General features: G+C 39.7%; 1 long non-coding RNA gene across 3 annotated transcripts; it reads left to right on the top strand.

Moving 5' to 3' along the window:
• The first annotated feature begins 4,504 nt into the window (after nucleotides 1-4,504).
• Nucleotides 4,505-22,649, top strand: LOC308189901. 3 transcript variants are annotated; one of them, XR_013946711.1, is made up of 4 exons: nucleotides 4,505-5,182; nucleotides 18,098-18,185; nucleotides 18,622-18,735; nucleotides 20,299-22,649. It is a non-coding gene; the product is annotated as an uncharacterized lncRNA (long non-coding RNA). The 3 variants fall into 3 exon arrangements; XR_013946712.1 differs by lacking the exon at nucleotides 20,299-22,649 and adding an exon at nucleotides 19,581-20,047; XR_013946713.1 differs by lacking the exon at nucleotides 20,299-22,649 and adding an exon at nucleotides 19,586-20,047 and having other exon boundaries at nucleotides 4,506-5,182.
• The last annotated feature ends 439 nt before the right edge of the window (nucleotides 22,650-23,088 follow it).

Below are 23,088 nucleotides of genomic sequence, written 5' to 3'. Positions count from 1 at the left end.
TGCTTTTGAAGACTCTCTCCTACCTGCTGATCCATTTTGTGTGATTTTATGGGTCTTGTCTTCTTTGGATTCTCTCTGAATTCCATGCCTGTCCTATCTCCTTTGCATTTACAACTGCATTTGCAGAGTTTTGGGGGCACACATCTGCTTTCTAATAGTGCATTGCTGATTTCCAACACACTGTACCAAGCAATCTATTATCCCAAAGTATGAAAACTATTAGAAAACTTTACAGATCTATTTTATGCCATAAACATTGCATAATTAAAAGCCTAATCCATTGCCCTTTGAAGGTAATGAAGGGGAACTGTCATTGATTTCAGTGGGCTTTAAATCTAAACCTAAGTCAACATCATGAATTTTTCATATTTGTGAATATGCCAGATTGTGTCATTTGCCTATAGACTACCTATTAACATATTTGCTCTCTGGAGATGCTTTAGAATAATCAGAGACATTGCAGGTATACAAACCCTTATTTCTTTAACTCCTCATGGGAAAAGCTTTCATATTTTTCTATGCTCCCATTGAGAAAACTTAAAACATTATTTTCTTGTTGTTTTTGTTTCTTTGGTAGAGTTAAAATTGTTCTTTCTCTCTTGTCATTTCATTTTCACTTTAAATTATAATATATCATACTTACATATTTCTTAAATCAAATGCCCCATGAGGCTTTATATGACATATATAATTACATTAATAATCATACTATTAGTAATGCCAGTATGTAATATCAATAGAAGACTCATTTACTGAACTGTTTTTTGAAGAGAGGAGAAATCCTAACCATTTTTGTGAGTAGCTTATTGTGGGAAGTGTGGACTACTGCCAACCCTAATTACTCAAATATCCAGAATCAGACCCTAAAACAATCAGGAGCCATTTAAAAATTAATAAGAGAGTTCTAAAATAGTATGATAGAACTACATATCTAGATGAGATTTTAAAAGGAAAATAAGCAATAGAAAGATTTGTGATAAAGTTGATGGTGCTGGTGACATTTCTTATGCATATGTATGTCTGTGGAACAAAATGCACGTCATTACTAGCTTCCTTGAATGCCTGGAATTTGTCCAGCTCCGTTCCCTCAGTTTTAGGGAGTTCAGTTTTTCAGGGAATTTTTTTAGGAAGCTGTTGGAAATGAATACTGCTGATGATTTTGCTAGCGGTATTTTTTTAATATCTGGCTGTTTATAGTACTACCTGGGCATTCAGTCAGCAACCAAATGCTGAGATCCAGATGATTTTTTGAGATATATTGAAATAGGTGCTCTTTCATGTTATGCACCATGCATTTGAATAAGTTGGATGTGAAAATTTGCAGTGTAAAGAAAATAAGCATTGTGTGATTAAAAGCTATCTTAACTGGACTGGTCAAGTGCATTCCCCACTTCTTCCTACCAGTAAAATTAAAGGCAGTTCTTCAAAATCTTTATTGGAGAAGGAGCCAGAAGTCCAACTCTTAAGATGGGGTGAAGATTTATAGCAGAGAAGGTTTTGAAATAGTGGATCTATCTTAGCTCTGTGGGCTTACATAGCTTTTAAGGATTTATCCTTAAACAAGACAAGTCCAGTGGTTGTTGGGCTAACCAAGGGCTACCAGAAAATCTGCATGCCACAGACTTCTTGTTTGATGCTGGGCAAGTCCCATTCCCTTCTTTTAAGCTGTCCATATGTACTATGGTACGTTCCAATCAGAAGGACAAACTAAAGATTGTGAGCTGACCTTGTAGTGGAGGCCATCTCTGTTTAGACAGATGGAATGCATTGTCTGTCTTGCAGAGCCATTGTGTTGATTTTAGAATGCATGTGTTGCAGCATAGCAGAGAAGTTAAATTGTTTTGCAAAGTGAGGACATTCTATTTTTCCCGTAAAACCAGTATGAACAACCGCAGTTTCCCAATCTCCCATTACTGAAGCAGAGTGAAGCCTCCCCAAAGGGCTTGTGAAAGACCTCCACAGATCATTTTGGTATAAACAGATAGTATCTTTGTACCTAGTGATTGCTTACATATAAAACTCAGATCACAAACTTTTAGAGTTTGGCCTTTCTGGCAGCAGCTGCAAAAAAAGTTCAGGAAGTTAATCTAATTTTCTGACTGGAATAGTGACTTTAAGGTTAGGGAGATTAGCTGCAACGTATATTCCCAGTAAGGACTACTGGCAGCATTAGGGGAAATGGAAAAAAAGATGTTTTTATGTCTAAGGTGGAAAAGAAAAGAAAAGAAAAGAAAAGAAAAGAAAAGAAAAGAAAAGAAAAGAAAAGAAAAGAAAAGAAAAGAAAAGAAAAGAAAAGAAAAGAAAAGAAAAGAAAAGAAAAGAAAAGAAAAGAAAAGAAAAGAAAAGAAAAGAAAAGAAAAGAAAAGAAAAGAAAAGAAAAGAAAAGAAAAGAAAAGAAAAGAAAGAAAAGAAAGAAAAGAAAGAAAGAAAGAAAGAAAGAAAGAAAGAAAGAAAGAGAGAGAGAAAGAAAGAGAAAGAAAGAAAGAAAGAAAGAAAGAAAGAAAGAAAGAAAGAAAGAAAGAAAGAAAGAAAGAAAAAGAAAGAAAGAAAGAGAAAGAAAGAAAGAAAGAAAGAAAGAAAGAAAGAAAGAAAGAAAGAAAGAAAGAGAAAAGAAAAAAGAAAGAAAGAAAAGAAAGAAAAGAAAGAAAGAAAGAAAGGAAGGAGAGGAAGAAAGAAAGAGAAGGAAGGAAGGAGAGGAAGGAAGGAAGGAGAGGAAGGAGAGGGGAGGGGAGGGGAGGGGAGGGGAGGGGAGGGGAGGAGAGGAGAGGAGAGGAGAGGCGAGGCGAGGCGAGGCGAGGCGAGAAAAAATCTGTCATATATGTCGCTGTGGTTGATCCTTCGAGTAGCTTAATCTATAAGAATGAAAATATAGAATTAATACCATGATCACAGAATGATCACAGCCATGGAAAGGCTGACAGCACCAGCAGTAACCTGGGCTAGCCAAAGGATTGATTTCAGTAGCAATACTGGAAGGCCTCAGGCATTGCATGATTTAGTCACTGCTGTGTGCATAGTGTTTAGTAAGCAGAAAGTTGAAATCACATGGGGAAGGACAGACATGTGGGTGGAGCATTAAGCAGAGCTACCTCTGCCACCAGGGCACAGAGGAACCCAGGAAGAACTGGCTGGTAACAAAAGCTATCCAGATCTTGGAAAATACACTCAAATGAGCTAGGCAATCCCATGTGATCTGTGCCCTGATCTGGAGTTGTGTGCTCTGATCACTTGCTTCAGCTTCCCTAGAGGAGTGGACAACAGACTTTGCCTTTTGAAAATCAGAAGGTAATACTGTGTTCTTTTCTACGTTCCTCACCCTGCAAAATTTCAAACTAAGGGCCTGATCCAGTGCCAAGTGGAGCACATGGAATTACTTCCTTTGTCTTTGATACATTCTGGCTCAGCATTTAATTAATAGTCTTTTATAAATAGTTTTTGGTTTTGAACTTTTCACTTCACCTTTTCCAGATATAAAGATGGGACCCACACTTATCTCATTAATTTCAGATGGTTTGTTTCTGCTTTCAAGGTGTGCACGTGGAACCCACTGAACTTCCCGGACACAGATGAATGTGGAATTTGGCCTGTGCTTAAAAGTAGATTGAATCAGTAACAACAAAATGTTTTGAAAGTGAATTTCAGTCTGATTATATTTGTAATGCTCATATGCATTCCAGGAAATACTGAAATATTTGAACTCAAGAAGTAGAGATACCAGCGAAAAGTGGATTGAAAGCTTGCATGCTCAAATATAGAAGAAATCTGAAACAGTCCAAGCCTGGCTAAGGCCGTCATTTGTGCCTTGCTCATTAGTTACTGAAGTCATCTCCACCCATTAAAAAAACAGGATTCCTTTTGATTTTAGCTAATATCCAATTTTGCAATCTGCTCTCAAAGTAAAAAATGAAGAGAAATAAAATGACCTACACGACCATGTCAAGCCATGCAGTTTAAATAATCTAGTTTAGTTTCCATGCAAGTCGGTGTGAAATGCATCAGTTTCCAAAGGAAGAAAAATCAGGAACTTGGGCTGCTTTTCAAACATTAATGTCAGTAACTCACCTTTTGACCTGCCACACCAAAAACTTATTTTTTCCCATTTAAAGATGGGAAGAAATTGAAAGTATGTGAAAGATCATTTGGGCTCAAGAGATACTTATTTAGATATTATAGTTAGATTTATTAGAAAAAATCTCCTTTTGCATTTCCTGATTATGCTGCTGATGCACATGGGTGTCTGGTGCAGAGGAGCAGCTGAGACATGGGTATCCCAGCAGTGGCTCAACTCCTTTAAGACCAACCCCAAATGAGAGCATTAAGGCAGAGGTGAGAGGGTATCAGGGCTGCCCCTGAGATGCAGCAGTGTCCTGCCTTCTTGTGCAAGGAAGGCTGAGAGTGGCATTGTTGGGGGCACGGACCCCTGTGCCCCTCAGCATGGTGAGCTGGGGGGCAGTTGGGCCCACAGAGCTCACGCCTGGTGAAGGAAAAAGGAAGGTTTGCAGGGAGGACTCAGGGTGTGAAGGGTTGGGGAGTGATGATTTGAGGGACCAGTTAAAGGAGGGAGGCCTTGTGGGATAATAGGGAACCCCAAAGGTGTTTTGGTCCTTATTTCTGTTTCTTTGAAAGCGAAGGGGTCCTGAAATTCAGTCTGATGCAGCTGAGATGCCTTGTAAAGCTATATAGGGATGGGGGAAGGCTGAGGGGGGAGGCTAAGCTGTGCAGCAGGGCAGCTTCTGCTGGCTGCTAGCCACATGATTTGAACCACTCTATCATGCCAAATCTGTGAGCAGCTAGCATTAACTGCTCTTGGATTTATTTTACTCCTGAGCTTGACAGATAGCCTGCAGAAAGAGCAAGCCAGCAAAACTGCTGGAGATTTAGTAGGGCAGCAGGTCTGTGGCTGTACTTATGCCTTGTCCTTCCAAGCTGAGGAATATAAGCGTGAAAATACCAGGATGCAGTGATGTGTCTCACCTGAAACAAATGAGCAGAAATTTATGGCAGGTGGTTTGCTCCCTGAGGCAGGACACTGAAGGGTATCCTCTGAGCTCACTGCTGAAGTGCTCCATTGAGGGTTGCTGGTGGTTGCTCTTTCCCCTCCTTCTCTCTGTTTTATCCAGTTAGCTTATAATCTCTTTGGGCAAGGACCTCCTGTTCTTGTGTGTTTGACTAGCATAATGAGGTACTGATTTTGCTTGGATGTTACAATTATATGAATAACTAGTGTTTTGTTCATCAGCTATAAATTCTGAGAAAGCTGGTTCTTTCTTGTTGTGTTTTTGAACTTTGTCACCAAGCAAGTATCTGACTTCTTCTATTACTATGAATTTGGGCTATGCTCAAAAGACTTTTTTTTTTTTTAATCTTTTGCTTTTGTTCCTCTTTCAGATTCTTAACCCTTAAGACTGCCTTGCACTTATCCCTTAGATTTCAGGCTATTTATTTTTTTTTTTCCTGAATGCTTTCTGTTGTTGTCAAAAGAAGAAATGTGATAATTTGGAAGGTTCGTAGAAAGCATGTTTTGTGATTATTGTTCTTGCGATCTCTCCAATGTAAACTGCTTTAGAAAAGCTCTGTTCCAGCTACTTTAATTCAATTTTGCAGAATAATGGATTTTCAATTGGCTAAAGACAAGGACTTTTCTTTTAATGGGTACTCAGGAAGGAATACAGTTTAACTGTTCAGTTTCTGTCTTGGAGTTCAGCTCTGCCTGGTGGGGCCTAGGGAAATCCTGTGTGGTTAACTAATCTTCCTTTGCCACCATTTTATTGTTGATAAGGGGCAAATATGCTCCTTCCAGTGCATTGAGTGTAGAACAGTGCTACTGGGGCAGTTTGAGGGTGTTCTATCTCAGCAGCTAGTTCCTCTTCCATAAGAAAGTCAAAAATAACTCTAGAGAAAAGCATGTGCCTGCTGCAGCGAGGGAACGCTTCTGCCCCCAGGTCTGAAAGGGAGATTCTTGCAGAGTCTCTGTACACAGTCACATTGCAAAACTTCCTTAGTGCTGAACTGTAGCCTGAAAGGTCCAGTGGTACCTAGGAACATGATCTCAGCAGGAGAGAGGAAACCAAGCAGCTTGGCTTTCAGTAGGTGGGATTACACCAGTTCACACCAGCTGGGAATGCAGCCTGATTTCGTATTTTTGCTCACTTTGGAGTCCTTTTGCTGGGTGTTTACAAGGTTGCTGATGCTTGCAATGGCAATGCTACGTTCCCACAGCTGACTTTCTTTTGCTGATCCTGGAGAATTGCTGAACAATCTCTGGGGTGTATGCCAACTTGATAGGAAAGAATTACCCTGAATCTCTCCTGTTTTGTTTGCTTTGTTGCTGTGTCCCCCTGGCAGCAATTGTTCCAGGAATTAGCTTTTCTGAAATAACAGGACATTTGTTTTCTCTAATCCTTTAACTCTTGCTCAATCAAAGCAGAGATATTGCAGAACTTAGTCAAGTGTATCTCTTCAAGCTGATCACTCCAGTGAGTGGTTTTCTGCTTTCCAATGTGTTGGGTACACATCACAGCAGCACTGACCATTAGGTAGGAACTTCCTGTCTTCCAGTACAGCTTCCTAGCAATCTTTGAAGAACATAAATTTAACCTCCTTATGGGAAGTAGCCAGGGACATCTTTGTTAAAACCACTTTTAGTCCTAAATGCAGCGTAACCATGAACTCTGGTCTCCCCCACAATCCTGCGTGCTCTGCTGCCACAGTTAGAAAAATACCTGTACTTGTGAGCAGGACAACAGTGGTATAATGGTAATACTTTGGTGAAGCTATCACTTCTCTCATATTAGTGTACATTTCTGCTTCAAAAACAGATCCCTGGTAACTAGTGAAAACATGGGAGACCATTGTTCTCGGAGAATATATCCAAAGAGATGCAGCCGTATAACCTAATGGAGTTTAACCATGACTCTTCAGAGTTCAGTGTGAGGTGCCAGAAGTTTTGTTTGAAAAAGCAACAGAATTTTGTCTGGTTGGTTGCAAGGGAGCTAACGGCAATTTAATGAAGTGATCAAACTTTGAAAACCTTTCTGAAAGTTCAGTTTCTTGTTATTCTTTCTGATGCATCTGTTAGCCTTCAGAAAACGATGTGTTTAGAAGAGCGAGATAGGTGCTGTACCTTAAACGCATTCTTTATCTGCTTAAGATTTAGAATGGATTTTGGCAAGAGTTATGGAGACAGAAAAAAATTCTCTGTGTTAAAATAAATAGGGGGGCTGCAAAGAAAGATCAGGAAAGAGTTGATTTTATTTTTTTAATAAAAAGACTAATGCATGTGGAGCAGTTTCTTTATGAAGAAGAAAAGCGACAAGTGCTTGAAGAAAATAAAACTATGTATGGATTCTGATGATGCAAAGAAATACTTTAAAGCAAAGTTTAATTCCTTATGGAGAAAGCAAGAGTGTTGTTGTTTTTTAACCCACTCCTAAACATAGTATTTTTCTTCTTTTTCACCTTGTTTTTCTTTAGAAAATTGCTATTGATTCATGGATTATGTGATTTGATACTTTTTTTTCTCATAGTCAAATAATATCATAAAATGGTTTAGTGCACATAATTAATCTTGTTCTTCAAGATTGGTAGTAAATTCCTTCTGACCTGAAAGTTCTGGACTGCAGGTTGACATTTAAGCTGTTAATTGTATTACAATATATTAATAATTAACGCTCAGTTTTTACTCACACAAGTGGATTCAATATGTCTGCTAATTTAATTCAATATTTTTTACAATATGTTATGTATCAGCTATTTCTTTTATATAGCATAAGCATCAGTAAAAAACTCTGGTCAAAGTTCTGCTCCTGTTGCACAGATAACTGTAACTCAGAACTGTTGGTTTGGGACTAGAATATGTGTCACGCTAAAGTGTATTTAACTACTATGTATATTTCTTTCACTGAAGTATGCAGAGTATCTACTTGGTTTGTGATTTTTTTCTTCTGACATTAGTGTCCTTGGTGCGATGTTGTTGAGAGCAAAGGTCTGTCTTGTAGGACAAGTCACTTATGCACTATGATGCTCTGGGCTACCGAATATCAGTAAGGTATGGGGTATACTTCAAACAGTAGAGACCTGACTTACCAGGGCTATAGAGATAATGACAGCTTTTGGTCCGCATGCAGAAATGTGGTACTTTTACAAATAAAGAGCCATTAAGCGAAAACTTAGAGTGCCTAAAGCTGATGGATTCCATGGAGAGTAGGTTAGGTTCTTGCTGTGAATACATACAAATCTGAATGACTGAACTCATATATGAATGCTGTTTTTCTTCCGTTTTAATTAAGTAGCACTTAAGAAACGTTGGTATTTGACATTTACATCCTGGTTTGTAACAGCAGATGCTGTTAGCTTCAGGAGCCTCAGAAGTTGTGAGTTGCCATCCTGAAGCTTATAGCATGATTTTATTTATATATAAATATTTAAATACACACATATACACCTATTTTTTTTAAGTTTCTTAGATGTTTATTTTAGATTCTCTAAATATCAGCTTTACCTTAATTGGCCATCCAGAATTATCAGCCACTCTTGGAAATGCAGCCCCGTTGCTTACTGTCCGCGTGCACCATAAACCTCCCTGTAGAGAGGCCCCATGGTGGCTGGTTCTGTCTCCGTTTATGCCAGGTATGTAAGCACAAGCCTCATGGTAAGCGTGTTTAAGAGATTTTCTTGATTACAATGGGAGTGCTCCTTCAGCTTATAGCTGTACAGATGTTTACATACCTGGCTCAGTTTGGGCCTATATAAAGATCTGTCTCTGTTTCTCTGCAAAGCCTTTTCTGCCCGCTGCTTTGAGATTTCCCATGCTTCATATTCTCCCATAATCAGAGGAAGGCAGTCCAGGTCCTTACTAGGAGAAATCCTAGAGCCTGAGATACGAAGACGGCAGCTTACTTGGGGTTTAAAGACCTGCTAAAACAATAGGGCATACCTCAGCAAATATGTGCATGCTGATATTGAGGCTTGTGTTACTGGAGTGCTTTTTGCCAGGGTGAAGTCTTTCAGTTTTTTACAGGCTTGTTCTCCTTTGGGTTTGTTCTTTGTCCCTCCTCTCCTCACCATCCCAGAAAATAGCCTTGTGCCATTCCTTAAAGTCAGCAACTATTACCCTACATACTATTAAAAACCAACCAAACAACAACAAAAACAAACAAAAACAGAAATGAATGTTGTCTCCATACATCACTTCAGTTCACAGAGATGGATGGATAATGGTATTACAAGTCTAAACACATTTTACATGCATGCGTGTGAGTACGAGTGCACATAAGTATGCAAAGATACCATTTCAAATAATTTCCAGAAGGTAAAATAACAGGAAGTCCATGGAAAGGAATAACTTCCTGATTGTTCCAGGAGGTGAATACGTTTACATTAGTGAAAAATAAGCCTGGCCCTCAGTTATTCATTCCTTCACTCAGTTTGCTTGAAGATTACATTGTTGCTTTGTAGGGGGGAAAAAAAAAAATAAAAACTACCAAGAGTCTTTTCCAGACTCAAAAGATTTATGCTCTGCTTTGCTGATGTTTTGTGCTAGGACTTATGTCAGTCCTGCTCTTAAACAGAGAGTGGTGTAATGATCCTTTAATATATTTTAAAGTGATTTTTTTTTCTAGCTCATTTTTTTCTTTTTGTGAGAAATACGTATGTAATAGTTGTGTAATAGTTGTTCAGTTCTCTTTTTTTAAAGATATTGTTGTTTATGCACTGTAATAGAACATACAGTCAGTTTACTCTTCTATCAAGTAGATTCTGTCTGCAGTAGAACTTTATGGAACTAAGCTTAGTTTTAATGACTGTGACATTACCCATGCCTACAGGGAAGGCCCAAAGCAGTTGAATGTACACCTACTTTCACTGAATGACTCTTTGGTACTTACCAGAGTGCTGAAAAGCTGGAGCTTGTACTTAGTTACTTTATGTCCCAGAATTAATGGCATGTGGAAGTAGCACGCACATCTGTATTTCTAGAGTGCCCATTGAAACATGTTGAGAATATTCTGGAAAAGCAGGTCATCATGGCCTTCAAACAGCAGTGTGACAGAAAGGAGGTCCTGGGGGAACTGCCGGGTCAGAGCCAACCACAGTGGGTATCCAGGCCTCCCAGAGTGCTGTGGTTACTGTTAAAATGTTTATGGCTTTACCTTTTGCTTAATTAATGTTCATGTGGTGTTTGTGGCATTCTTCAAACCCACTACTGAGGCTCAGTAGCACTGAGTTTGCTTAAAGGGTTTGTATTGCTGAGGCTGTGTCAGCCATCCTAATGGACAGTTTTCCCCTTCTCCTGTATGTAGTAACTACTTTATGCTGAGTGTTTAGCTGTGTGTCATCTCATGTTACTATATTTGGGTTGCTACATTGGGTTCATGGTTGAAGGAATACATGCTGATATTCCTTAAAAGAAAGGAAAATGTATAATTCTTCTCTCCTATGTTCCTTCCAAGTACTAGTTGCTGAGCACAGGGCTTGTCTGTGCAGGTGCTAGAGCTGTTCTCCTCTTCTTCCTGTAGTGTAGACCTGCTGCTGCTCCCTGAGGCAGGTCACTGGCCACGTAGCAGCAAGAGGAGCTCGGAGGAGCCTGGTAGGAGACACTGGACCAAGTGTGATGGGCTCTCTTCTCCTATGTGACCCGAGTCAATGCCTCCCTTCTCAGGTGGCCTTCAATGACAGATCCAGCCCTGGGAACTGACCACATGAAGTTCTGGCTTATGCACTGTGAAGGCTGATCCGTGAAATACTCAGATACAGGGGGATGATTAAGGGCTCTAGGCTTTGGATTTAGTTAAGATGTATGGCCTAAGGCTTGTATTAAGATACTAGAGCAATTCTTATGACTGGAAATGAGCATCCAGATTTTAAGGGTAGGAGATACTTAGCTGTGGAGGAGCTAAGTGGAAAGTGTTACAAATGCTTCTAGTGAACAAATGGGAGCTTTGAATAATGTTAATGCTTGGAATAAGCTTGGGGCTGCATGTGGATAGAGTTGATGGAGAGCTGTTAAGTCAGTAAGAACACTGCATCTGTGAACCTGCAGTGGCAGCTTTAGTCTCTCAAGGGATGACATCAAGCCTGCTGGCAGACAGCTATAGCAGGATATGACAGGTCTGAGTTCATTTAAAAAAAAAAATTGCAGTCATGCTACAGGTATCCTTTGTGACTGTAAGAAGTCTTTTTTGATCATTCTATGACTTGGGTCTGTATTACTAGAAGCAAGAGTAATAGTATCCCCTGTATCTTTTGTTTATATTGTGAGCTCTTCAGGATGGAACGCACTTACTATACCACCACACAGTGCATAACACAAGAGTGTTAAACAACTAATATAAATAAGAGAGATTCTTATTCCAGCTCAAGGGATAACAAAACCTTTAGAAAACTAACTTGTTTAAATGAAGCTAAACAGATTGGATTTGGTATGATAACTATTGGTGTGGCAACTATCCGTCACTACTGCTGCTCAAGCTCAATCTCTTTATCTGTGTGGAAAAGCATGAAAATGAATGGTTATTCAGAGCATTGTACAAAGCCTTAGACTGCACTTTCGGTACACTTCTTGTAAACCATCAGCCATACCCACTACCAGTCTGTTCGGCCTTTTCACCCTTTGTGTCTGCTGTGGAACAAACCACACTGGAGAACTGAGCCCAGTTGCAGTAAATCTGACATCCCAGGAATCCTTGGCACCTCCCTTCCCTTCCTGTCTTTGGCTTGCTCCCTGTTAACATTTCTTCCTATTGAGAAAAGGAAAAACAATATTATTTTATGAACTGTTATCAGACATGTACACTTAATTTAAAGGCATGGTCCATTTTTACTGAGCCTGTATTTATCATCTAAGCTCATTTAGTTACTTTATCAGAATGTCCTTTAAAAACAAAAGATGTCATCATAACAAACCACAAGTTAGAAACTCTCTATACAAAACCTGATCATCTCAAAGGAGAGGTGTTGCCAAGCTGTTGGCCATAATTTCAAGTAGCCATAATACGATGTACCTAGTATCTGGGACCTGCATTCAGTCTGCTCATCTCAGTGGAGATGCCCATAAGCTGAGTGGTGGATGCTGTGGCTGAAAACATCTTTAATTTTCTGGGAAGTTTGGTTCCCATTAATTCTGGTTAACCAACGAAATCTCTTAGTGCTGAAAAAAAAATCCATGCCACGAGGCCATGATTTATCCCTTTATCTTTTCTAGAGGAGAGTGTGATTTGATAGAGTGAGAAATTTGGAAAGAATTTTGGTGGTCCAGAATTAAATACGGTAGAACAAAGCTCAGGAATTAGATTAACTAGGTATCTGAAACCTCTTCAGCAAACGTGTTAAAATACTTAAGGAATATTTTTCTCTAACAAAATTTTCATAAAACTTGGTTGAGTAGCAGTAGCAATTGTTGATTTAGAATTAGGGATAGATTTATATTTATTCCCTGCCCCCCCCCCCCCCCCCCCCCCCCCATGATGAGAAGCAAGAACTGAAGAAACCATGAAATCTCATGGAGGCCTTTTACTTTTGTGATCTAATCAAGGAAGGATGAGGCATGCACTCAGACACATGATAAGACAGAGCCCTTAAATCAATGGCTAATCTTTCATTTTTACTGACCCTAAGGAAATATAAAAGCAAATATCTATTTCTCCCAGATGGAAATTTACACTTCAAGCCATAGGAGTAGGCATGCTGCAAGTTTCTTTTCCATAAGGTTTCAGTTTCTGGAATAGAGACTGGAAGAGAATCTCAGACTTTGTTTGTTTAAGAGGAAGGATGAATGAAGAGAGAGATGCCTGTGTATGAATTTGAAATTTTTATGTCTCAGAACTTTAATCTGTTGTCATGATTTTGTGGAAATGGTTCATGCTGGAATGTTGAGTTTCCCAGTTTTTGTGAATATTTATTCAAAGGTTCTTTGCCAGAGAACTGAGTGTTCAGTTCTGAAGGTGTCTTTGAAACATCCATTCCTTAAGCATTTCTAGAATGTTTCAACTCTCACTGTAGATAACTGCCAAGTATCTACATCGAGTTAGAGAGCATCTTCAAAGAAACTTTAGTTGTGCTGGAAAAATATAGAGACACATTCATATCAATTCACTAATGTTTCCCTGAATTTACCAGAGGCTAAAACCCCCCCCCCCCCCCCCCCCCCCCCCAAACAACACCCTATACAAAAGGGAGAATCTGCAACTTTGAGTGTGTTAAGCTTACTGTTTCTGAAAGGTGTTCTTATAGTGAAGATCATCTCTAGCTCAGAAGTCTGGGCTCTATTTTCATAGAAGTCTGTCATTTTTATTTTTTTTAACTGTAAATAGTGAAGCCCACCACTTTTTTTGAGTAACAGAATACGTATTCTCAAAGCCCATAAGCAAATTGTTATTACTTTGACCTAAAATGGATTTTTATTCACTTCAAACCTGTTATCATTAAATTTAATTGTAAGCATTGCATTTGGAAAAGTGTATGTCTGAAGAGTTGTATGTAATCACTAAGAGCATATAAATTATGCCAAGCACAGTAGCATTTTAGTGTTCGTTTAGTGCTTGTAACATGGCAAGGAGAGCAGCTACCCTCGTTGTCCCATGCATCCGTAACAGTTCTGCTTGCTGTGGTGTGTGTTAAGAGAGCCACCAGTGTGTTATTTTCATTGATAGCTTGCTCTTGCTGCTGTTCTATTAATCATTGCTCTCTTAGGAGCTGTGTTTGCCTGTATTAGTGGGGCTAGGGCAACCTTGCGGTGCTGTGGAAATGCAGAGTTCCTGCTAATGTAGTGCTGTGCTTAATGTCCTGCTTGAATGAGTGAGTGAATCTCAGACTTAAAGATGATCTCTGGTTATCATATATTGCTGGTGACTTGGTGATGCAGGAGCAGCAGGCTCTTTGAATTTCTTGTGTAATGGTTTCATGTGTTCTAAGAAGAAAAATGAGACTTATGTGTTTACACAATTTGATGAAACGTGGGTAAAACATTAAAGGGATGTTGTAATTGAAAGTTAAAGTTACACTTTAAAGAAGTCCAACCGTGCTAAAGTAAGAAGGACACAGCCAAGACCCAAATGATATTTTTGGTTCTGCCTTGATTTTATATATTAATCTTTTATGCACTTAAAATATTTTTCAAGACCTGTTCTGCAGACCACTCACTGTGCTTTTGGAGCTGCAAATTTGAGAATACCAGCAAGTTAGTGGAAATCTATTTTTGAGCCATTAAAATGTGGGAAAGCTTTCTAAATATTTAGGAGGAAAAGGTGTTACATTCTGAGGAAGAGACCTGTATATATGAGTGAGGAAGGTGGGGTGCTTGTAGAAGAAATCAGTGGGAAGACAAGGAAGGATTTTTAGCCTGCAAGCACATTGCAGCTCATATTGGTGGTCTCATATTTTTTGTTTAAGGCTAATGTGAGGATTACTTCCTTCAGGAAAGGGAAGGTGTTTCAGAAGGACTTCTATCTCCTTCTCCTAAAACTGTGCCTGGAGAAACAGCAAGGATAATGGGGGATGTGCTGCCTCTGTGTCCATCTATGGAAAACCCAGGGTATATATGTTGCAGAAATTGCACTGTATAAACTGCTCCTGGGATGGGTGTCCAAGCAAAATGTGTGAGCTGAAACAGAGAAGAGAAAAAATGGGCTGTGGACTAGAGTAACTGTATCAAGTATTACTGATAACTACTATGTTGCCACACCTCACTATCACTTCTTGTCATGTTATCCCCTGTCTACCATTAGCTGTCTGCCTCATCTGTCTCCTCAGAACCATAGGCTGCAAAATCACAGGGTGGCAACTGTCCTGATGTTACCTTGTTACCTAGTGCATACTGTAGTTAGCTTCTTGCAAAGAGTCCTTGGTTGCCACCATAGGGAAAACAACAGTAAGAAACCACATCTAGAGAGTCCTTTTAATGCATTCATATTCTTGACACATGTTCTGAAAAGGTTAGTGATTGAGGATGCTTGAAGAAATACTTATTCATGCTAAATGCTCATCAGATGCTTAAGAGCCGTAGTGTGTGGGTGGCTGCACTTATTTTGGCACTGATAGATTGCCGGATCAGGCTCTGGCTTCAGGGCAGCATCTGGGGTGGGGGAAAATAAAATTACAAGCATGATGAAATGTTGCAGGGCCTCAAGCGTCGGTGTGCAGGGGGCAGAGAGGGGCATGATCATCGGTAGCTCTCAGGTTTGTTCTGCTGCCGTAGCACATGGCACCTGCATCGGCGTGTTGCACGCTGCTGCTGTTCTGCTTGTTCTGCTTGTTCTGCAAAGCTATCACAGCCAGTTAGGGAGACACAAACAGCATGCTGCCTACTGCTGTGCAATTTTTATTTTATTTGACCTTTTTTGTTATTTTTGTTTTCAAAACAGCCTCCAGTCCCCCCCTGAAGAGGGCAGTAGTAGCAGGAGAAAGCAGGAAATCAAGCTGGTTCCTGTCTAAATCTGTGGATGTGGATGAATCAGGCCTGATACCTGGAGACAATTTGGCATTGCTCTCATTTCAAAACAAAAGCAGATGCCTGGATGCAGAGATGTGGCTAGTTATGGCTGGGGAAGGGATGTGTGGGAGAAAAGATCAACCTTGGTGGAACCTATCACTTCCTGGTCTCTTGGTCAGTGCTGGCCATAAAAACGAGACCTGTTGCACATGTGAGTGAGAGAGTGCCTCTCTGACCTGTTAGGAAACTGCACTGCGAGGGACTGGAAAGACCCTCTTAACTTCGTGCTCAACTTTCCATGCTACTTGCACATCTAGGGCTAAAGCTCCAAGATTAACTCTGTCCACCCTATTCTAGGTAGTGGCATGGTGACTATTGGAGAGCAACAAAGCTGCAGAGAAGCAAAATATATCAGGCGTGACACTGGTACCATTGTCCAAAATACTGGGAAACTTTATTTAAAATATTGCAGATTTTTTTAATAACTATGTTAAAGTAGAATTCAAGATAGAAAAGATGTATGGAAAGTTTAGCAAGGTTATTAAAAGACTGGAAAGCCTATCTTATGGGAAGGGACAACAAGAGATTGGCTTGTTTAGTTTAGCAAAGCACAGTTGGGAGAGGATTTGACAGCACACTATAAATACATCCAGGGCTAACTGCCAGAGAGGGGAAAAAGCTATTTAAGCCCAAGAGCAATATTTGCATAAGAACAAATGGGCATAAACTCGGCCCTGAATAGGTTTAAACTGGAAAATGGGTGGTTTCTACCCTTCAGTATAGTGAAGTCCTGAAACTGCCATCCAGCAGGAGCAACAGGGGCAAGAAATAGTTTTTGTGGTCCATGAGAGGGACTGTGCTGTGTGGTGCCTGTATCCACAGAGACTCAGGCATCACAGCTGTGTAGTTTCCTTCTGGTCCTATATCCCTAACCAGGTGCATTGGTATGGGGTTAAGGACATATTCTGCAGCTGGTGGTGGTCTTCTGTCCTGAAAAAATACCTTCTGCTGAAAATGAAAGTGCTGGTGTTAAACTATGGCTATGTTAATAATGTCCTTTAATGGTCTGGGGGAATTTCCAGCATTGCTTGTGCCTGTGTAAGTGACTCTCTGTTCATGGCAAAGCCCCATATCTCTGCGGCTTTTGTAACAATAAGGTTCCTTTTGTAAGAAAGGGATGCAAAACTGGACTTTTAATCATGTAACCTGAAAGGGGAAAAGTAGCTCCTCTGATTGGAAATCAGAAGTATCTCAAAAATGACAGTACTGAGATAAGGGACTTCTCATAACTTTAAATGGTTTCCTGCTGCTGCTAAAAATTCATACAACCTTTAAATATGATGCTCATGATTACACATTTCCTTCTATGCTGCAGCTAGAATAGCAGTGTGATGCATGTTTGACAGGTAAAGGAGATGAAGCATTGAGGGTTTGGGGACCTGAAGCCTGGCACAATGATGCCAGGACACTGGTCTTCTGTTTTTCAACCTGGTAGTCTGCCTATTGTGCCATTCGTCTTCCTAAATGACATCACCTGTGAAACTTAACTGTGTTTCTGTTCCCACCTGCTATTTCCTGTTACTAATTCCTTTGTGTATCTTTGACCTTTTGAGCTGAAACTTTCCAGACTTGCTCCTTTATTTATCAGTGATATTTTAGGAGCTTGTCTCTTTCCTAACAACTACGTACATGCGAACTTGTTTTGGGCCTCTTCATTGCAAAATGAGCTGAGGAGAAAAAGCTGAAGGAGGCACAGAAATAGCCTCCAGGAAAGCAGATTGACACATAGTACTTGGGTAGCTTTGATTTGAGTCAGCTGTAACTCACTGAAATATGTATTCTCTGTGCTCAAAGGTACTTTCTGTACTGAGCGTTAAACTGGCAAAATGCATAGCTAAACACAACCTTTTATAAAAAATAAATAAATAAAATGATGGTGGTACCTGTGTAGCAGTGCGTCAGTTATAGTCATTCTCCCTGCTTTTTGATTGCTTTTTGAGAAATATTCTCCTAGCATAAGATAGGAAATGTGTCCTGCCTTTCCATTGTTTGTGAGGTGCTACTGTTTTCTGAACAGAAAAGCAACCTCAGTGATGGACTATAGTGAGAAAAAGGTAGTGTGTGTGTCACTTCTACTTATACTCTGAAAACACTGCTTTGACAGAATTAAAAAAATCTCATACTGCCCTCCATCAGTAGCTTCCCTTCTCACTCTGTCCACCACAGCCTGTTAAGGAAAAGGGGAGCTGGAGCCAAATATCATGCTCTTGACTACTCCTTAGGAGGCTGAGATGAAGGCTTTTTTACGTATAGGAATTTTTCCAAGAACTGAGTTTTGGAAGGTTTTAAGGCTTTTCACGTATTGGGCTGAATCCAACTCATGTTTTAATTGAAAAGAAAGAGAATTTAAAAAGTCTTTCAACTTTTTTTTTTCCATGTAAAATTTTTACTTGGGACAAGCAGAATTACTTTAACATTTCTGAAAAATAGTTTCTGAAACTTTCTTTAAAAGAGGACTGTTTAAAAATAAAAAGAACATGAACTTTTGAAATAACCAAAACATTTAAAATTCAAAACAAAATCCTCCAAGCAAACTGAAGTTATACTTGGGGATGGGGGATGTTAAACTAATTTGGAAGTTAATATCAACTTTTTTTTTTCCAATTCTAATAGGTAAAGAAGTCTTTAATTTATCCATTTACTACTATTTGATGACTGCAGTTTCTCTCATTTAGAGAAAGACATTGTCCTTGGACTTCAGGTAATTTAACAATATATCCATCCATGCATTTCCATTACAGCTGTCTCCATGTTATCTTAGCAGTATCACACTAAGCCATGTTTTAACTGCACTGTATTTTGGGGGTGGAGGCTGTTTATGATTTTAAGAGAAAAATAATTTGGTTTATATATTCTTTCTTTCCAGGAAAAAAAAGCTACAGAACCTTTAAATTCTTTCTGATGTTTAAAGACTCAGAAAGCTGTATGTTGGAAGAACACAGATATAACTAATACCCTTTTTCGTAATCATATTTGGTGCCTATGTCTGTTTTAAAGCACATAAATGCCTACAGAAATCTGCTTGCAAGTGTTTTTTTTTCCTCCTATATAAGAAAAGAAAATGAAATGAGATAATTTGCAGATTAGCAGATGGCAAATACTTAGCAGCCTATGTGGAATAATTTTTTTGGTATTAGTCCAGTTCCAGGCGGATGGCTGTCCTCATCCCAAAGCCTGCCATAACAATTTGCTAAGAAAGCTGAATCATTTGCCTTCTACTTTGGGAAGTTGTTCCTGCAGTCATGAATAAGGTAAACTTTGGAGGGGTTAGTCTGGGGATGCCCACACTTTCATTACCTGTGTTTTCCTTTTCTGTAAAATAAACAGAAGCCTGCAGTCTCCAGGGTTGTCATTGTAGCACCACTCACAAGCCTTGAAATTAATCTTAAATAAAAATAAAAAGCTACTACGTAGGCACAACAAAATTTACTATAAATGGGTCATAATTACATGATAGACCTAACTGGCTCCAAAAGAGTTGCTCCAGGCTATTGTGTAAGCAATACTCCTTTGAGAAATGTATAAATACATGTAATTCAGTACATAATACACATGTTAAAAAACTACCTAATTACATATTTTCCCAGGAGAATGAAAAGGCTCCAAAAGAGCTACTCCAGCCTCTCCAGTACACAATGTGTGTTTTATAACCTTTCATGAATCTCTTCCATTCTTTTTACTTTAGGAGGGAAAAAAACAGTAAGGAAATTAAATACAAAACACCTACTGTACATTTAATTTAGAGGACAAAATGCAATGTTGAAATAACATTAAGGGTGTGACGCAAACTAAGGAAAGCCAGGAAATTGAGTGTAAAGGCTGTTACTCCATCCTTAACTCACGTCATTTGTGTAATGTTGCAGGCCAATGTTCTGCAGCAGCAGATTTTAAATTTCATCATTTAAAATAGGGTTGTGGCCTATTTACACGCATACAGGTACTTGCATGGACCATACTGCTGAAATGCCTGAGTACTTCTCATGTATTTATACCCAGGAATATATACATATATTTTCAGGAATATGTGTTGGTTTTTTTTTATAAATCATCCTGTCTCTTTTGTATGGCTTTTTTATTTACCTGTTCTTATTTTAAGAACAGGTTCCTGTGTGTAATGCTGTTAAGAAAAACGAAGTCAGCTTATCCTTCAGATCTGACAGCAGCCACTGCACAGCTCTAGGGCTTTTTGAATGTACCAGGCAGGGTGACATCTGCTCCGAAGACTGGCTTTGGTTCTGGAGGGATCCCTGCAGCCCAGGATCACAAGCCCCTTTGCAGCCTTCTTGATGCAGGGGATGGGAGTTCCTGAGGGGAGGGTTCCTCAAGCCACCGCTGCAGAGCCCTGGGGAACGGGGAGCATCCACTGCAGGGGTGCGGACACTGAGCTGGGTGCTGCCTGGTTGCAGGGGGTGGACCGGCAGCCCCAGCGTGTTCAGAGCAACCTGTGTCACCAGTGTTTTCTTTTGTTTCCATTAGATCGAAACATAGTTTGTGCCCTCTCTCTTGGACCAAGCAAAACATTGCATACACTTTTGATTTATTACAAGGGCATGATGCACACAAGTATCTTTCTTTGTATTACGTATTTATTTCACAATAGAGCCCAGTAGAAAATGCTATTTACTTTGTCTGTGATGGGTTTTGTGAGTGCTGTTTGTAAAACAAGTAAACAAAACAAAAAAAAAATACTGTAGTTTTGCTGTTTATCCCAAGTGCTGCTGATAGGTTTGCAGCAGACAAATCAGCTTACCATTCTTATTAAAATGTTCAGTATGTTCTCCTTTATTAACAAGATGCCTTCTCTTCTTCCCTAGAATGAAACCAAGGCCTTTGAAAACAACTTTTTTTTTTTTCTTTTTTTCCTGGGAGCAAGGCAGAAGTCTCCTGCTCTTGAAGCTCCAAAGACAGGCATTCATCTGGGATGCCGGAGACTCAGTGAATTTTTTGAGTAGCAAAGTACAGAGGTTCCCACAGGAGAAATTCAGAGAATCTCACTTGAGAATAGCCAGGTGGTAGGAATAACTACCTGGTGTATGAAGCCTGTCATTAAGTCTCTGGTCGAAACGAGCACACACAGCTTAGGCCAGGTCCCACTTGTCCTCATGAGGATGTGCTCTAGCAGAGGAGCTGTGTGGGGATCCAGAGTGTGAGCTTCTGGTGAAAACCAGGAGGATTTCTGCTGAATTCAAAGCTGCTGCTCACCTGCATGTTCTTGCAGGGGGGACAATCCAGTAAATCGGTACTGCTTAATGAAAATCTTTTTTACCCACATACCTTCAGTCATCTCTACCCTTTTCTCAGATTTACTGCTGCTGATTGTTTTACTGTGGTAGTGTTATACATTAAAGTTACAGAAAACAGTATCTTCCATGTTGCTGGTTTATAAGAAAAACTTTTAAGGGTGTCTCAGCTATTTTTGTTTTTACTAGCAGGTCAGACTATGGGACTGCCTTTTGTTCACATCATCCTGCTTGTTTGAATGTCAAGACATGGCGATCAGCAAAAGGGAATTTTAACTTTGAGGGGTCAAAAAATCGTATGGGCTCTGGAGGGAAACTTCTGTGTAGAAAGGCAATGCAGAAGGTGAGATAAAAAAAACAGTTTTAAAAAAATCTATGGAGTGTATGCTTTTCCACTAGTGTGGCAGTCTCCATCTGAAAGTTGATTTAACAGTATTTTCCAGGTGAGTGGTGCTGCTCATTAGCGCTATTTAGGGTTGGAGGTGCCTTTTGTATCTAAACAGACACAGAACATTAACTACTATGGTATGCACTTAATAGCAGTGCAGATGGCAGAGGAAGAAGGATAAATGATGTCTCTTCCCCCCACTCTCCCTGATGGATACCCAGTATTTTCATACTAGATGCATTTGTTTGACTTGGCGCACTGCAGGCTTTCAGGTTAGAGGAGATTCCCAGCTCAGGTCTCACTCCTAGAGTGAAGTTTCCAATTTTTCCTTTGAAAAGGAGTTGGCCTCAGGTACACATAGCTTTAAGTGCTAGAAGGGTCTGGATTCCAGATACTTGCTCTGATGCATTTATCACTTGAACTAGCAAGGGAATGTTAAAGTCTGTAACTGCCTATACCGAACATGCAGTGTGATTTTAAGGCTTGGGCTTTGCCTGGCTGCAATTTTACTAATAAATGCATGTGCAAGTGAAGAGTAGATACCATGTTGAAAGCAAGTAATTTATAATTATAGGATTTTACCTTCATTTCCATAGCAACAGCCTAGGATGCAGCAAACAAAGTTATGAATTGAACTCTGTTTTCAGCTCTACCTATAGAGCCTCAGAATATCCCTGGATTCACTGGCACCAGCATCCTTATTCAAGTGATGGAGAGGCTACCTCAACTCTTCATTTGGCAGAAGGAGCACTGTGAGAATAAAGAAACTAGATTCCAGACCTGAAGTTTTACTAAGGAGGATAGAAAATCAAATTTTCAGGGATATAAGCACATCAGTATGTTGCTGCTGAGTGAGTTAGGGTCTAAATTTATAGCATACCAGTTAATCCTTGCTTACTGCTGGTGTGCCTACTTTTACTGCACAGAGAATGTTGAACATATGATTATTCAATATAAGGTGCAGACAACATTAAAGGTTTCTGTGGGACAGATTAAATTAATAAATGGGCAGACAGGAATAATAACTATGTCACACTATGTAAAATTATTCTGCATTTTAGGGTTAAATCAAAAACCTCTGAACCCCCTGACTCCTAAGACAGAAGGCAGGAGTGCATGTTCAGTCAGGAACGTATCTGTTGAACACCAGTATGCTATTTTTATGCTGACTGTTCAGGAAAAAAAGCCATACTTGGAAAAGTCATATTTTGCTTGTAGGGCTGGTAATCAAATCTTGTGGGACTGCCTTCTGAGATAAATGCTCAAGTTTCACTGAGTTTGAGAAGAGGAAGGAAGGTTTAGTGGTTGGTGCACCATCCTCAGGCAGGGGTGATGGAGGTCCAGGTAGCTGAATGTCCCCTAGTTCCCTAAGTAAAGAGCACAGGTGTTAAATTCATCTGTGGCGTTCAGCCCATGAGAGAGACATGAGTACTACTGGAGTACTACATGCTGAAAAATGCACATAAAGCTTTCCTTGGACACAGGGTCTAACCAAAATAAAGAGGCCAAGACCAAGAACATGAAGAAGAGGAGCATCTCCCTGTGTGCTTATTGAGGTCAAGTAACAACAGGCAGGCTGCCAGTGCCGATGGTGGTGGTTGTTTTAGGGCAGTAAATGAGATCGATTGCTTCAGATATTGCTATAGACCATGGAACAGCACTGGTAGCCTCTGCTCCCCCTTTTGTCAAATGCTTGCTCTCTTAGAGAGTAAAAACAGATTCATCCCTTATGGGACTTAAGTGGCTTAAAGAGAGCAATATGGAAGGTGAATTTAGCCAAGTCACTTGTATAAATAATCAAAGCCACAAAATTGTTGCAAAACATGATTGGGAACCACCAGGTTTCTTTGATGTCTCCACATGTTATGGGCACAAGGGAATATGTTTATTTTACAAAAATAAGCCGTTCTCTGCATTTTTAAGTTTTTATTTTCCATCTTGCTGTCAAACTTTCTTCCCAGTTCTTCAACATTTCT

The sequence above is a fragment of the Anser brachyrhynchus genome (assembly GCF_964034855.1).
Source record: "Anser brachyrhynchus genome assembly, chromosome: 2".
Lineage (NCBI taxonomy): Eukaryota > Metazoa > Chordata > Aves > Anseriformes > Anatidae > Anser > Anser brachyrhynchus.
The sequence above is the reverse complement of the archived record's forward strand: the minus strand, read 5'-3'. Positions and strand labels throughout refer to the sequence as shown.